An 18,472-nucleotide genomic window follows, 5' to 3' on the forward strand; every position below is an offset into this window, starting at 1 on the left:
AACCCTGATTGGGGGGGAAACAAACCCTGATTGAACACAGGGAGACCTGCTTCCAAGTAAACATGCACAAGATTGCACAGTTGATCCCAAAAGCATTTGAAAAATTCAACAATACTCTCCCCACCACACAAAGTGATTTTATTTTCTTTACAGTATTCTTGCTTGGGTCATGCTTAGATACACCATTCAACCATCTATCTTCAATTTCAAGGGATTTTGTACTGTGAGTCACTCAAGCTAACTTCATGATCAAAAGCTTTAAAGGAGATGTGATGTTCAAAATTGCTCCTATTTACATCCTTCTTTAAAGAGAAGGAAGTGACTGAGGAGGTGGCGGTTCAATTTCAAAACAGCTTTGGTTCACAATCCATGTCAAGATGTCATTATTAAGGTTTTAAGGCACAGTTTCTAAAAAGAGCGGCTCACCGTGGTTGGCAAAGTAAGAATTCAGGATATTTAAAATGGAGACATAGCAAATGTGAGCTTCCATGATTGGTCTAACAGTCAACCTCTCTTCCTAGGGAACACTGGGAACTGTAGCTCTGTGAGGGGAATAGCAGTCTCCTAGCAACTACCAGCACCCTTAAACTACAATTCCCAGGATTCTTTAGGAGAAGCTATGGTAGGATAGAGGTATAGAACAGATACAGCCAAAAAGTGTTCCAAATGAACTAAAATTCAACAATAAAGGTACAGGCAATTAATATATGCAGAAATGACCTAGCACATCTTAATACCTCTGAAAGAAAATCCAAAAAGTGCAGAAACAGAATTAAATAATTACATTTTCTGTCCTTCTGGAATGCCAGTGTAATTGCATAGGGTAGTTTATACCACCCAACTTAATGTGAGGGCCTGTCCTGAACCCTTATCCTACCCGGTGGCAAGTCAGAACATCAGGTCCCCAGCCCTGGGCCAATCTATTTGTCCAAACCAAAGAACAATCCTGCAGAGCTCCTAGGTCAACTAAAGCTGAGGTCCATTAACACAGTCAGTTGAACAGACCCTGCACTTCAGCTCTGCTGCCTTTTTTTTACTTGGCATGCTGACTGCAGCATCTGACTTGCTGAGGCAGGTGACTCTCACCTGTTCCAAGCCTACTCTAGCTTTAAACACTAATGTGAGCACCTTTAGTTGGACCTGGAAAAGAACTGGCTCCTAATGCAGCTGTTTTAAAACACAGATTATATGTGATCTAAGTGGTACTTCAGCCTGGCTGCTTCATTTTGGACTTCATTTTGCGATGAAGTCTTGCTGCTTCATTTTGGACCAGTTGAAGCTTCTGAGTCATTTATGCACACTTTACCCATGTATATTCATTTTTGTAAGCATTAAATGGCTGGAGAATTACACAGTAACATTCAGAGAAGTGCAAATTTCAAAAGATGGCTGCATTTCGGGCCTCATATTGTTTCAGGAAGTGTGTACAGTGGTACCTCGGGTTACAGATGCTTCAGGTTACGGACTCCGCTAACCCAGAAATAGTACCTCGGGTTAAGAACTTTGCTTCAGGATGGGAACAGAAATCATCCCATTAGCTAAAGTGATACCTCAGGTTAAGAATAGTTTCAGGTTAAGAATGGACCTCCAGAACGAATTAAGTTCTTAACCCGAGTTACCACTGTATTGTCCACCTAGCAGTTTGAAAGCACATCAAAGTGCATGTAGATAAATAGGTACCACTCCGGTGGGAAGGTAAACGGCAGTTCCGTGCGCTGCTCTGGTTCACCAGAAGTGGCTTAGTCATGCTGGCCACATGACCCAGAAGCTGTCTGCAGACAAACGTCGGCTCCCTCGACCTATAGAGCGAGATGAGCGCCGCAACCCCAGAGTTGTCCATGACTGGACCTAACGGTCAGGGGTACCTTTACCTTTACCACTGTATTAGGTTTATCTTGAAATACTACCTGAAAATAATTTCTTACCAATCCCTATTGATGGCTAATCTTGCCACTGCCTGACACCCTCAGACTACAATTCTGGCTCATGCATTCTTATACTCAATGAAATCACTGAAGTTTATGCAGATTCTAACTTTTAACAGTAAAGTCCTAAGGCCTTACATCAGCAAGGGAGCTTGCCAGTTTCACTTCAGGGAACCCTGAGCTGTCACCAACATTAAAATAAATGGGATATGCCCTTGTCTGAGCATGAGCCCCAGAGGTATCTGAACTGGTGATGCTTAGCAATAAACCTGTGCAATCATTGATCAAATGAACATTTATGAGCATAACGATGCAAGAGTGCAATCCCAAATTTTAAAATCTTGCACTGGGATTGTAAAACCTGGCAGAAATTTAAAGTAGAATTATGACAAGAGAGAGAGTGCGTTAAAAGGAAAACTTGCAATTAAACCTGCGATTAAAAGGTAAAGCTGCCAGTCAGAAAAACTCATCACCTCTCTATCTCCCCCCTCCCCAGTATACCCCTTCACCTCACAATCTCTGGGCATTTTCCTATTTTTTTTTGGGGGGGGGGAACTGACCCAACAGAGCTGCCTGGAAAGACTTCCTGAAGCACGTCAAAACTCCTCATCAATGGTGTGGTCTGAACTAGAAATGTGAAAATCTTTCCCAAATCAGCCACATTCATCTCATTATTCAGGGTACACACTGAACTAATGCGCACTCCTATCTGGGGCATTCTGCTTACCCAGGTTTGGTGCCCTTTGTGACAGGAGGTCACTGGGGTATTTGGCAATACTTATGTGGCGCTGTGGGTTAAACCACAGAGCCTAGGGCTTGCCGATCAGAAGGTCGGCGGTTCGAATCCCCACGATGGGGTCAGCTCCTGTTGCTCGGTCCCGGCTCTTGCCAACCTAGCAGATCGAAAGCACGTCAAAGTGCAAGTAGATAAATAGGTCTGCTACAGCAGGAAGGTAAAAGGTGCTTCCATGTGCTGCTCTGGTTCACCAGAAGCGGCTTTGTCATGCTGGCCACATGACCTGGAAGCTGTACGCTGGCTCCCTCAGCCAATAACGCGAGATGAGCGCCGCAACCCCAGAGTCAGTCACGACTAGACCGAATGGTCAGGGGTCCCTTTTCCTTTATGTTTATTTATTATACTTGTTACAGAGGTGAAAGCATAGCTTAAACACCAAAGTATATGGCACCTCAAATTTTCATTGGCCTCATAAACATACTGGGGCCATGCTCAGTTCTGTCTCTTTCAGTCTCTATCTTTCAGTCTCTTTTCACACAGAGATGTCCTTTGCTGTGGTGGAAGAACATCTGACATCTGTCCCCTTTCAGGCATTTCCTAGCCATTCAGACAACTTAAGGCAAATGACCTAACAATTAGTTCCCATGGTAACCCAGCACTGGGCTATTCATACTCTTTTGCCAAGTCCAAGGCTCTGGCTGGGTAGAATTGCCTCAGGACAACCTGCAGGAAAGTCCCGTTCACAGAACTCTGATGGGAAATATTTAACATTCTTAGGCAGGTCACTGCTTCACAGGTCATATCGGTTGGATGAAGTTTCTCAGTGGGAGATGGTGGTTAGGAGATGGTGGGAAATCTCTTGTGCTGTTGGATAAGAGACCTATCAGAGTTCATGGAAAGTGACAATTCCCTTATACTAAGAAGAAGCCAGGTGTGTGTGTGTGTGTGTGTGTGTGTGTGTGTGTGTGAGAGAGAGAGAGAGAGAGAGAGAGAGAGAGAGAGAGAGAGAAGAACGTTCAGTTGTGAAGCTCACTGGGGAAGCAGGTTGGTCCAGACAAATGTGTCAGTCCATCAGAGAACATATGGTACCTTGGACAGCTCCAAGAGATCCTGCTAAGACAGACTCCAAAGGGGTTGTCACTGCAGAGAGCTAGAGCTTCACATAGGCTGACCAGATCTGGTGTGTAGTAGGCTCCATCTACCAGGAGGGCCTGGTTGGTTTGCTGGTTGGTTACAGAATCCTAGCCTTATTTTGTAGTCCTTGACTTCTGAGAGGCTGGAGAGATACAGCCGGGACCCGCTTATCTTCTCATACATGTACACCACTTAGAAAAGTTTAAATGGTTTATAAGTGTGTAGGAACAACAGCAGCAACAACATCTACTTTTCTTGAAGATCTGTAAGCAACACAAACATTACAAATATGCCTCAAGAACAAATGAAATCAAGCATGCTGCCCTTGAAAAATTTAACAATATCACCATGATCTAAAAATATAATCTTACAGTTTAAAATCTATTAATTTTAACAACTGAGTGCATTAATTTAAGAGGTTTTTCACCCATTATATGTGAATGTAACATATCTTTTCTTGTCCTGGAGAATATCTAAGAGTGGATTAAACACATTTTCAGATCACTCCACTATGCCAGCAGGATATTTGTTTGTCTGCAGTTGACTTTACAAGAATAGTTTTGAGTCCTGAAATTTAGGGGAAGGAATGCTTATGATCATCAAGGCATTCTGCCAATGAAAACTTCAAACTGAGCTAAAAAATGTCTTGTGTCTAGGTTTTTGCCTAGTATAAGATGCAATTTTAATGTAAGGGCTTCACATATTATAAGAGGATTAAATTTGAAAAGAAATATGATTTTTGATTTGGTGAGGTTTTCAGATGATCTCTTACTAGAAATGTATGGAATAAAATGGCTCAGTGAACCAGAAAAATAGCAAGCTGACCCCACCAAACAATGTACAATACATAACTGATTCATCCCACCCTATGGTATTCTGTTACACCCTCATTTACTGAGGAAATCAAGTGAAACACTGACAATCAGTCATTTTCCAGTGGTCTAGGTGTAATTTTTTTATTTAAAAAAATCAGAGATAAAACATGTAACTATTTCCTCGTACAATATTCTACTTGTGTCTAACAGTGAAATCCTGTACATGTACTGTATACTCAGAAAAAAGGCCCATTGAGATTTATGGAGCTTACTCCCAGGTAAGTGGGCATAAGATTGTCATCCAGTTCTTTCAATTATTGTTAGAAATATTTTTGCACCAAATATTTATACTGTTATTTTCTTCATGTTTTTAAAAAATGAATATGGAGAAAGTTTATTTCCCTCTGCTTTATTCTAGATTGAATCTTGTGTTCAGAAATGTTGCTGGCAAATTGCCTTTGCTGATGGATGTAGACTGGCTGAATATTTCACTTAGACCACCAATCCAGCGGCTCGTACCCATTCTGGGGATCTGCTGTTTAGACACATTTCCATGCAAACAGCATGGGACTTTATTTAGTGGATAGGGAACTCTCTCACTTTCTTAATTGGTACAGATGTGGAAACACTGAACAATAATTTATTTTGAAAGCATTTTACCTTTTTGCCATTGGCCTAGGAATCATTTAAAGCTTTTTGCATGCATTGAAATTATAACACACACACACTCTTTCACATTCCATTCAACCCACATTGGGGGCAATCAGTTTCGGGTTTCAGCTATGATCCAGCCATGATCATAGCACATTTCAAATAATTATACAAATGTCACTTGCTTTTCTTTCTCCATCAGGAGATGATTGGGTTGCTTGCAGCTTTCATAATTAAAACGCTTGCTTATTTTGACTGGATATAGAAAAAGAAGATAAAAGAATGCAGTGGATATACAATTTATGATTGATGTGTAAAGTTTCATGGGAAGAAAAATAGAAGTGAAACCTGAGATTTCTCCCTTTAGTACTTCTTTTTTTTAAAGACCTTTGTGCAATATGGGCTAAATATTTAAAGCATCATATCTGCATATTCAGTGATATTTAGGCAGAGCTTCCTGTTATCACAGTAGTAACTTTGAAATAATTATGCGTGTACTGGTAAAGCAAAGGTATGCTTTGTATGCAGTATTTTTGTAGTAAAGTTTGGCACAAAGGCATGACATCATAAATCCCTTTGCCCTAGAGTTTCACCCCAACTGGAAGATGTAGTAGAAGCAGAATGTGACTCTTCTACTTTCTACATGTATTCTTTGTAGCAATATATGTCCAGTCCTGTATGTTTATGCCAGTAGACTTTAATGTCACTAAGAATGTCTTGCTGGCTTAAGGCCAGTGACTTGTTTTGAGAGTAAGTTAGTTGAATGTAGGTTCCATTGAAATCAGTGGATTCGGAGGTGGATTTAGGCGAGTGCAACCAATTCTGTTACACTGGGCGCGGAGCCTCAAGGGCCCTGCAAGGGATGCCACAACTACTATTTAGAATGGAGAGTGAGAGACAGGGGATGCCGAATGTTGGCATCGCACAGGGCGCCACTGAAATGTGCGACCCCAAGGTCTGCCACTGGTGGGGTATTCATGACTTAAGTCCCAGAGATTTCAATGGGAACTAACACCAACCAGCTTAAGGTGCTTCCAGAGGACTTGTTTATTGAGCATTCACCCTGATTAGTTTGTTGGAAGGTTAGATCACCTTGGCTCTTAGTGAGCATTCATCCTGATTTGTTTAGGGAGATGTTAGATGATGATGAGTCCAGCGAGTGATTCCAATGCAATTGGCCATCACTTCCTTTATTACAAAAAGTCTGATCTTCAGGGGAAGCAGATTGGTTGTGCAAAATCTCCCAATAAACTGTAATTGTGCAACCTGAATCTGCCACTTTGTGACTGAGTCCCGCTCAAAAATAGTGACATTTTGGATATAACCCAGTAAGTATACAAACTATAGTCCTCTGGTGGAGCTCTGCTCCCCATGCATCTCTATGCAGGTGGTGGTACATGCAGCCCCTCTGACTTTTGTCACCTTCCCAGAACCATCCTATTCTCTTGTAAGTGTTTTGATGGTATAAATAGGTTAGCACACCACAATCCTTCTTGTTCTCCAAAGGATTCCTTTCTCCTCCCCCAGTTTCTGAATGCCTCCACCCCCTTCTCCATTCCTGCCTCACCTTCTCCCCGAGTCTCCTCTCCCTCTTCCTACACTTGCGAGCTCCCAGCTGAATCATCACCCCTTTCACAAGTCTTCAGAAAGACCCTTAAAAAGTAATAATATGCTTCTCTTTTCCTCTTTAAAGCTCTTTCTCCTTCCTTCATTGAGCTGCACTGCAACATATTCCCTCCCCTGCATCTCCTGTGAAGCCAGAAGTCACCCTGAAACTCACCCCTCCTTCTCTCCCAGCCTCTCTTCTGGGAAGCCTTTCATAGTGAACAAACTAAGCTGCTGTTTTATTATGTTATTTCAATAAAACTTTAATTCCAGTAAATAGACTCATCTCTGTTGTTCGCCAAGTACCTTACGAGGGCATGCCACTATGCGGACTAAATGATTAAAGCATTACCCATGCTTGGCTTCCACGTAGTTTGGTTAGCATGCTGTCTTGGAGCAGCAATCCTGGAGTGACAGCAGCATTCCTTCTGGAATAGAGCCAGGATCACCATGGAAATCATTTGCACAATGGTGGGGAACCAAATACAGTCCCTTCCCCAGGCCTTTCTGCTTCATCCTTGGGACTCTTTCTAGGCCACACATCCTCACCAGCCACCCCTCACTGGCACTGATCCTCTTTGTGAGTGTTTTTGCCTTCTTGGAATGTATGAAAATGCCTCATGCTTATCTGGATGGGTCTATGTAGAAACTAGCCTACTGTACAAAGTTAAATGTTTGCATTCATTTCCTAGTTCACTTTTGCCTCTGGTCCTGCACACCAATGGTCAACGATGCCGGGAAGGTTGCCCAGAAGAGAATGTGGCCCTCAAGCTGAGAAGGTTCCCCATCCCTGGCCTAGCACATTTGAGTTAAAATTTCCCCAATTATTTTGTGTTCCGGAAGGACACATGAACATGCAAAGGGAGCCTGCAGATGTGTTTAGAGGTGCAACAAGCCAATCCATAAAAGTGTTTCTGAGCAGCCTCTGCATATTGGAACCATAATGTATAGAATGACCCTCAAGTTAGTTGTGGAGACTAAATCTGTAATGTCAAAAAATGAGGGGTAGGGGAATATGTAAAGCGAAAAGCATAGAATCATGGAATTGTAGAGTTGGAAGGGACCCCTAGGGTCATACAGTCCAACCCCCAAATTTGATGCCATTCTTCAGCCAAATGAAGTGTACAAAAATGGGTATATTGGGAGGAAGTGTGTACAAAAATGGGTATATTGGGAGGAAGTGTGTATTAAAATAAATACAAAGGTGCATTACGTGAGCCTTAGGAGGAATGCATGCTTAAATGGTAATTTATGAGTTTGCATGGGAACTTTTGAAAATGAACAATTAGAAACTGATGCAGAAATGTGGAGAACTGAGCTTAAGTGAACAAATAAGAAACCGGGGGGAGGGGAATCTAACCCTGAGCTATTAGCCTTAACAAAACAAAACAAAAAAAGCTCTGCTTGGTGAGAACAATTCTTTACTCATCACTAGTTATATTTGGAGGATCTAATTTTTATAGGGTGTTGGGCTAACGCAGTCAAATGAGTAACTGACTCCAGGTATGACATCACACCTTTAGACCTGCTAGAGTGTACATGAGCTTCCAACTTTTCTTCAGCTATAATTCACAGCTCTTTTTTTTTCTTGTTCTTGTCGCTGATGTTCTTCTACACAATGCAGTGGCCAAGGCAGCTGCATTTTATATCTTTTCCAGTTTGGCTGCAATAATATTCCATTGGTTATGAAGTGAGTTATTTTTATCCATTTGCCCAAGATCACACATGGCCAAGATACTTTCTACATTATTCCCACATACATGCACTTTCCAAAGTGTTTCGTAAAAGTGCCAGGCATTTTCCTTGATTGTAAATTTCCACACATTCCCTGAGCTTCCTGCCACATCTCTCTTCAGAATATAGATCTATACCCAAAGAAGAGGTCAAAGTTTGGTATAACAACATAATAGTCACCAGATGTAATATGATGTCAGACCACTTTTAGAGCGTTTTCTAATCTCTGCAGCTGCTTTATCTACCTCTTATCATTTGGATTAATGTACTGGACAAAATCACAGCTAGCTGAAAACTCTATCTAGATTTAGAACTACAGTGCTGCACATGAAGAGAAAGGATACTCAAAAGTGATGATAATTCTTAAGCATTGCCTGTTATGGCTTTGTGGTAGGTTAGTATTTGTAACTGTAGTTTGGTTATTGTTTAAATGGAGGCAGAGTGTACTTATTGCTCAGGTGTTTTGTTTTGACAGAGTCACAAGCCTGGTAGATGAAGGGAACGCTGTGGATGTTGGTTATTGTTTAAAGGGAGGCAGAGTGTACTTATTGCTCAGGTGTTATGTTTTGACAGAGTCACAAGCCTGGTAGATGAAGGGAAAAACAAGACCTGGAGCTGACTGTGGCTCAGATCACCAGCTTCTTATAGCAAAATTCCAGTTTAAACTGAAAAAAAGTAGGAAAAACCACTGGGCCAGTAAGATACAATATAAATCAAATCCCTTATGAATACACAGTGGAAGTGAGGAACAGGTTTAAGGATTTAGATTTGGTGGACAGAGTGCCTGAAGAACTATGGATGGAGGCTCGTAACATTATACAGGAGGCAGCAACGAAAACCATCCAAAGGAAAAGGAAATGCAAGAAAGCAAAATGGCTGTCCAACAAGGCCTTACAAATAGTGGGGGAAAGGAGTCAAGCAAAATGCGAGGGAGATAGTGAAAGATACAGGAAACTGAATTCAGATTTCCAAAAAATAGCAAGGAGAGACAAGAGAGCCTTCTTAAACGAGCAATGCAAAGAAATAGAGGAAAACAACAGAATGGGGAAAACCAGAGATCTGTTCAAGAAGAATTGATGCTTTTGAATTATGGTGCTGGGGGAGACTCTTGAGAGTCCCATGGACTGCAAGAAGATCAAACCTATCCATTCTTAAGGAAATCAGCCCTGAGTGCTCACTGGAAGGACAGATCGTGAAGCTGAGGCTCCAATACTTTGGCCACCTCATGAGAAGAGAAGACTCCCTGGAAAAGACCCTGATGTTGGGAAAGATTGAGGGCACAAGGAGAAGGGGACGACAGAGGATGAGATGGTTGGACAGTGTTCTCGAACCTACAAACATGAGTTTGACCAAACTGCGGGAGGCAGTGGAAGACAGGAGTGCCTGGCGTGCTATGGTCCATGGGGTCACGAAGAGTCGGACACGACTAAACGAGTAAACAACAACAACAAATAAACAACTTGGATGATGGGCTTGAGGGCATCCTGACCAAGTTTGCAGATGACACCAAATTGGGAGGGGTGGCTAATACCCCAGAGGACAGGACCACACTTCAAAATGACCTTAACAGATTAGAGAACTGGACCAAAGCAAACAAGATGAATTTTAACAAGGAGAAATGTAAAGTACTGCACTTGGGCAAAAAAAAAAAAAAAAGGAAAGGAAAGGCACAAATACAGGATGGGAGACACCTGGCTTGAGAGCAATACATGTGAAAAGGATCTTGTAGTCTTGGTAGACCACAAACTTGACATGAGTCAACAGTATGATGTAGCAGCTAAAAAAGCTAATGCAATTCTGGGCTGCATCAATAGGAGTACAGCATCTAGATCAAGGGAAGTAATAGTACCACTGTATTCTGCTCTGGTCAGACCTCACCTGGAGTACTGTGTCCAGTTCTGGGCACCACAGTTCAAGAAGGATACTGACAAACTGGAACATGTCCAGAGGAGGGCAACCAAAATGGTCAAAGGCCTGAAAACGATGCCTTATGAGGAACGGCTTAGGGAGCTGGGCATTTTTAGCCTGGAGAAGAGAAGGTTAAGGGGTGATATGATAGCCATGTTCAAATATATAAAAGGATGCCATATAGAGGAGGGAGAAAGGTTGTTTCCTGCTGCTCCGGAGAAGCTGACATGGAGCAATAGATTTAAGCTACAAGAAAGAAGATTCCACCTAAACATTAGGAAGAACTTCCTGGCAGTAGGAGCTGTTCGACAGTGGAATTTGCTGCCAAGGAGTGTGGTGGAGTCTCCTTCTTTGGAGGTCTTTAAGCAGAGGCTTGACAGCCATCTGTCAGGAATGCTTTGATGGTGTTTCCTGCTTGGCAGGGGGTTGGACTGGATGGCCCTTGTGGTCTCTTCCAACTCTATGATTCTAGGTAGGGATTGGAGTGGGGGATTCCCATTCAGTTCACATTTAAAGGTGAACCAACCCAATTTTCACCTTCCGAAAAAAGAACTGAAACACAAGCACCGTTCAAAATTTGGCACTTCTCCGAATTTTGTAAAGCAGTTCTCTAGCTAAGTAATAGGTACAGAAATGAATGTACTGGGGTAAAGTGTGCATTCAAATGCATGTAAGTAAAAATGGCATATGAAAAATAAGGGAAATTGCTTTGCAAAAAAAGAAAGAAAGGTATATTAAGGAAGATTGTATACAAGAGGAGGAGGAACTAATAAGGTAGTTTTCTACATTCTGTTGCCTTCCACGTACAGCAGGGGTCAGCAACCTTTTTCAGCCGTGGGCCAGTCCACCGTCCCTCAGACCATATGGTGGGCTGGACTATATTTTTTGGGGGGAAATGAACGAATTCCTATGCCCCACAAATAACCCAGAGATGCATTTTAAATAAAAGGACACATTCTACTCATGCAAAAACACACTGATTCCCGGACCGTCCGCGGGCCGGATTGAGAAGGCGATGGGCCGCATTGGCCTTCCAGAGGCCATTAGATTATAACTCATCCTTCACCATTGGTTATGCTGACTGATGCTGTTGAGAGCTGTAGTCTGAAACATCTGGAAGGCAACACGTTGGGGAAGACTGTCCTACAGATTAGATGCTCCCTGAGATATTCAGGCTACAGAATGTTAAAGGCTTTGTAGGTCAAAACCATTACGTTGAACTTAGCCTAGAAACACACTGATAACAACCAGTGCAGATGTTTTGGAATTAATATAATATGATGTCACCCACTTATCTTTCAGCGACTAGAGAGCAGTTTCTGGGCCATGTAGAACAAATTACTGTACCGTGGTCTAGCCTGGAGGCCAATGAAAGTATGAAGAATGAATGAAAGTAGCCATGTATTCCAAGATCAGGTGGAAACAGTGAACCAATCAAAGTTGTTAAAAGACAGCCTGCACTACAGCTGTTTAATGATAATCCCAGATCAATCTGTGGTCCAGAATACTACTGTGTTGTGAACCTCCCAAGAAAGTGACTATTTCCTCAGGACAGGAATTTACCAAGTAGCTGATCTACAGAGTCTCCCACTACAATCCTTTATTTCTTCCAAAGAGTAACAACTTAGGTAAATGTATATTCAGGTTGTAAGATAGAGACATTTCTAGATATAACAAAAATCTGCCTTAGAACAGATAGCTGTGGAACTGACAAGAACAAAATTGACCTTTGATTTAGCATGTAAGCTCCAGTGTACACAATCCTGTTTAGCTCAGCTGAGATTTGCTTCAGTTCAACCTTCAAGCAATATGGAGTAAAATAAACAAGCCTTTCTTGGGAGCTCAATGTTGATGGCTACTAAGCACTAGCAGAACACACCAAACCAGTTTACATTTCCATTGGCCAAGACTGTCTTAACTTTAAAGTGGTTTCCTGGCTTCAGATCTGAGACTCAAAACCCAGATGATTCAGGACTTAACATTCACTCTTCTGTTGCCCATGTAAAGAAAATAGGTTTTCCAGGCATATTTGCTCTCATGAATTAGTTGTGAAGGCCTTGGCAGTAACAATACAAGATACATTCAATACTGTAACTTTTTATATTCATATTTATTTATATTTATAAAACGAAGCATCATCTTGGAGAGAGAGAAACCACCTTAGTCATCTAATTATAAAACTGCCTCCTCATTCTCCCTATATGGTGTAAATCTGAGGTTGACATATAAACACTGTAATATAGGAAACTGCCTTATCCCGAATCAGATCATTGGTTCATCTAGCTCAGGCACCCCCAAACTGCGGCCCTCCAGATGTTTTGGCCTACAACTACCATGATCCCTAGCTAACAGGACCAGTGATCAAGGAAGATGGGAATTGTAGTCCAAAACATCTGGAGGGCCGAAGTTTGGGGATGCCTGACCTAGCTTATTGTTGTCAATACTGACTGGCAGAGCCTCACCAGAATTCCAGGTAGGACTCTCTCCCAGGCCTACCTAGAAATACCCTATCATTGAGCAATGGCTCTTCCCTGCATTGGATGCACAACTCTTATGATATATTGAAATGAAATGATGGCATCCACATGAATGTCGGCTTTCTGTTAACAAACAAGTCTAAAGATTGACATGGATTCTATTAGTAAAACCAAAATACATATTAACTGTTAACAACTCTAATTGCTGTGGGGTCTCCCTTGCCTACATAAAAACCCGTCTGAACTATTCTGACCAAACTAAACCTCCTAGAACAAATGCCTCCCAGGAGGCTTAGTTTGGTCAAAATTGAGTGCATACTCCCAGGGCTAATGCTAAATACATTACTTCTGGTAAATGAGCCACCAGAGTCCCTAGAGGGCTATGAAAATTTGTGTCCCAGGCTTTTTAGACTCGTCTACCCCTGTATTATCGGAAACCAAAGGGACTCATTGGTTGCCAGATGTGAAATATATTGGCATTATTTTCAGCTCTCCTATCCCACTAATTAGAAAGAGAGACAGAACTGGCTTGGTACAGTGGTACCTCGGTTTACGAATTTAATCCGTTCCAGAGGTCCGTTCTTAAACCAAAGCATTCTTAAACCAAGGCGTGCTTTCCCATAGCATCAGGGGACTCAATTTACACTCAACAGGAAGCGGAACATGTTCTGCTTCCAAGGCAAAGTTCACAAACCAAAACACCTACTTCCAGGTTTGCAGCGTTCTTAATCCAAGTTGTTCATAAACTAAGCTGTTCTTAAACCAAGGTACCACTGTACTGCATAATAAAAAGAAGCCTCTTGTCTAGAGGTCTGAACACCACATACCTAATGATTTTTATGTTGTCCTAATAACCAGGCTGGATGCTTAATGAAAATATTATTTTTCTAGCCTTTGAGAAGATAAATGTTAGATATGCATTGACTTTGGATGACGGCCAAATAATTTGGTGAATCAGGCTGATTTGAGAGTCTCCTCCCATGAGTTAAAGTGTGATGTCAATAGCTCTTCCCTCGAGATGGATCAGGGCCTCCACCAAGCCTCAAGTTGTGCTGTCACTCCATTTTTCCTCCCCTGTGTTGGCTTAAACTCCGATGTCAAATTAATTCAACAAAGCAAGGATACCGTTATGGCTACTGACAGAGCAATACTTTGTTAGGCAGGATACTGCTTAATAGCCCAGGGCGATTATTTCAAGTTTAACAATAGGAACTTCCAATTAGGAGATTCTCTCCTGGTGATGGGAGCCTCTCTGTGTTTTGGAATGTGACACTCATGTCTGTGTGGAGAACATGACACTTCCAGTTGAGGGAAGGAGGCAGATATATACAGCAATGTTACATTTTTTGCAATTGAAATACAGTCATACCTCGGTTTAAGTACGCCTCAGTTTGAGTAATTTCAGTTTAAGTACTCCGCAGACCCGTCTGGAACAGATTAATCCACGTTCCATTACTTTCAATGGGAAAGTTCGCTTCAGGTTAAGTACGCTTCAGGTTGAGTACTCCGCAGACCCGTCTGGAATGGATTAATCCCACTTTCCATTACTTTCAATGGGAAAGTTCGCTTCAGGTTAAGTACGCTTCAGTTTAAGTACTCTGTGGACCGTCTGGAATGGATTAATCCACTTTCCATTACTTTCAGCGGGAAAGTTTGCCTCAGGTTAAGTACGCTTCAGGTTAAGTACAGACTTCCGGAACCAATTGTGTACTTAAACCGAGGTACCACTGTAGAAACTTAGCATCTGTTATTTATTTAAGACACTGCTCACAAGTAACAAACCTTTTAAAAAAATCAACCACAATCAAAATACGCAATGAAACCATTGTCACCTTGACAGGTTGTCCTGGTTTTTCTCTGGGGGTTCTTCTGCTTTGCAGGAATGGCTATTTGCCTGCTCTGATTATATATTTGTAAATAAAGCAAATATTACAGAGACACTTTAAGTCTCCAGTGCTCTTTCTCATCCAGAGGAAATGAAACCTGGTAGTGTTGCCCCTGGAACTTCTCACTGCTGAGGGGTTTGGGGATCATGTAACAATACACATCTGTGATGTGATGGAACCTTCTCACTGTGCTGGATGAGAAAACACTAATTCCCAGCCATCGAGTGTCTGGCTACTGGCAGATACTCCAAACCTATTTCAGTTCAGGTTCGTAATGTATAATTGATTGGGGCTGGGCCGTAAGAAGACACAGATATGAAGGAGTGGGGCTGCTCTTGGCTGCTTTCTACATTACAAACCGTCAGATACAGGATGCTCCCCCATGGGTCACTCCCATGGCTAAAAATTAAAATATGGATAGGATTTATTCAGATGTATACTCAGGAGTCAGACCATGGCCTGGATTTCATCTTCACGTGAATTCAATAGACAATATGCTGCTGACATTCTTCCGCATTGTCTCAAGCAGCTGGGAGCAATGGGACTAGAGGCATTGAGTCTGGTGTGTTGTTGAACTGAGAGTAGGTAGGTTGGGTCAGTAATGAAAGTGGACTTCTGCAAAAAAGGGGGGGTATCTAGCAGTCTAGGTCTGTTCAAAGGTACAATAAACATCACCAAGTAATGTTATACTTTTAATCTGAGGTGTAAATTCTAGGGAAGGGGGGGAAATCTGATTCAGTTTGCATTTAAAAGTGAACTACTGAATTAAAACTTTACAAAGCAATACATACATTGAAACAGCCACCACTTGGGGTGTGCAATTCTCCAGATTTTGCAGTGCAATTCTCCAGACAGGGAATGTGTACTAGGGTGTATGCTAGGGTGAAGTGAGCAAAGAATGCACATATTAGTGAAAATAACATTAAAATCCATCATATTAGGGGAAATTGCTTTGTAAAAGCATGCATCTTAGGCAAAACTGCATGCAAACATGTGCATATCAGGAGATATTAGCTGATGAATTTTCATGAAGTAAAAAAAAACGATGTGGAAATGTGAATAACAGAACTTACAGTTGAGAAAATGAGAAATGGAGAAAACCCTAAACGGACAGATTTTCCCACCCCTATTAAGCTTGAAGAACCCATGACTACCTATAGTTTCAAGGTTGTACTAGAGTAATGCAATTGGTTAGCTGTTCATGCATAAGCACCCTTGTGCATTGATTCCAAGACATTTACTTCTGTATAGACATACATAGGAGTAGGCCATCACTCTCTTAAAGTAAATCAGTGAGACTTAAACATGCGGCATCCGATCTCAACATTGGCATTAATGAGATTTCATAATGAAAGGAAGAAGAAGTTAGAAAATATTTGGAGATAAAAATGATTTGAGAACCACCCCACCCCCACCACATTATTATTTTTTTTAAAGAAACAGCAGCTTCCTTGTGTATGGGGGGTTTCTCATTCCTCTACCAACCCTGTACTCCTGAGAAGCCTTTCTTGAGATTCAGGGAGCCCTGAGAATACCCAAGAACAGCACATGTGGAGGTCTACTCATGCAAGGTCTCTTTGCCTGGTTTTTATTTACAATATAAATATAAATAATAATTAAAAATGTTACAATTGGAATCAATGCAATGGAAGATATATATCTGTCATTTCACATAAAAATAGAGGCCTAGAATGGTTTAGAATGGGGGTCACCCTTTGGGCCTGTGGGCACATTTGGAATTCCGAGAAAGTGCTATGGGTGGCCATTCACGAAAGGCATGCTGTTGCAGTGGGTGGGTGGGGTAGCACGACACAAAATTGATCCCACAATGAAAAGAGCAGAAAAAGAGATAGGACAACAAATTGGTGTGGGTGTGCCTGTCCCTGTTCACCAGTCCCCTCCCACCTACATCAGTTAACTGCTATTCTCACTTATACAGGGAGAAGGTTTTTTTGCATCTCTCCTCTGTTCAGGATGGAAGGCAAGGAGGGAGTCCTGTCCTGGTATCAAGTGAAATGCGGGCATTTTTAAGTGGGGGTGCTCAAGGTAGCAGAGGTTGGGCCAGTGCAAACAGGGAGGGAGGAGAAAAAGCAAACAATCTCTGATACGTTGTGGAGCTTTGGAGGATTGTTTCCTGAGGAATTTCATGGTATGGGAGCCACCATGTTGGTGGCCCCTACTTAAAATTGTAACTACATTGCTAAAAAAATCCAGTAATAATAAACAGGAGTTGTTTTGAACAATATAATGAACCCTTTGGCTAACCCTATAAGAATGCCACATAGATTTAACCATTTTAACTCAAGTCTCAATCCCATTGCCCGCTTGTATTTTGCTCACCCACATGAGACAGGTAGACAAAGGCATGTTTCCAATGAATGAAATGAAAAGGAAGGGATGGCCTCTCCAGAACATTTAATTCTGCACCAATTACCCAGTGTGTGGGCAGAGGAGACGATGACAATGGGCAAATGCCAGCATTTTAAAGAGTGCCTTATGGACTTAATTACTGAAGTTCAATAAGTCTTCAAAAGCCAATTAGAAATGCTATTTGTAATGGTTCAAGCAATTAATATGGAAATATAGCAAGAATGAGTCTTTTCGCTGTAGAGCCCAAAGGAATTCTTTGTTACAGGTCTTTCAAATCACTTTCAGAAATTTGGAACCAAACCTGGCTAGGGATTTCCTGCTGCTGCATAAGATAAACAGAGATTTTCTCTGTCTGGGTTACACACTGGTTGCAACATTCTGACTGAAATGTCATCTCTGATGGAGAAAGTTGCTAAAAGAAGCAAAAGCTATAACAAAATATAGAAGGCAAAAGATAACAACTCTGAATAATTAATTACACTGGAATATGTGCCTTGGTTTTAATAGGCTTGTTAGAATTTGAGCAGAAATCACAGAGGTGGTACAGCTCACTGATAATGGTTTATGCAGCATTTTGCAGCAATCATAACGCCACTTAGCTTGGAGTCAGCCCCATTGAATTCAATAGGACTTATTTCTGAGTAGAAATGGTTAGGGTTGTGCTGTTTGGCTGCAATCCTACACACACTTATCTGGGAATAAATCCTCTTGAACTCAGTGGGATTTATGTAGGATCTATAGAATTCCTATAAATCTATAGCAGGCCCTCCAGATGTTTTGGACTACAATTCCCATCATCCCTGACCACTGGTCCTGTTAGCTAGGGATCATGGGAGTTGTAGGCCAAAACATCTGGAGGGCTGCAGTTTGGGGATGCCTGATCTATAGGATTACATTGCTAACCTTTCCTCCAAAGGTTCCTCCAAAGTTGTGTCTTCACAGCTTCTCAAGTATGGATTTTGACTGCCGCCAAGAGAAACACTTTTGAAATCATTTTTAGGTTCCTGGAAAGAAAGATAGCACCACAATCTTTGGAGAGCATTGCAGATAGTATAACAAAACAAGTAGATAACAATGCAGAATAATTTCAGTGATGTTTATTGTTGGGGAGGGAATAGTGTCCATCAGTCCAATATTTGTAGATTGTATACTTAACCCACACATAAGAATGGAAATCATATGACTTTTTCAGGGAGAATAGCGGCGATTAAAATGATGATTTTACCCAAAA

This window comes from Zootoca vivipara, chromosome 9 (assembly GCF_965207765.1).
Source record: "Zootoca vivipara chromosome 9, rZooViv2.hap1.1, whole genome shotgun sequence".
Taxonomy (NCBI): Eukaryota; Metazoa; Chordata; class Lepidosauria; order Squamata; family Lacertidae; genus Zootoca; species Zootoca vivipara.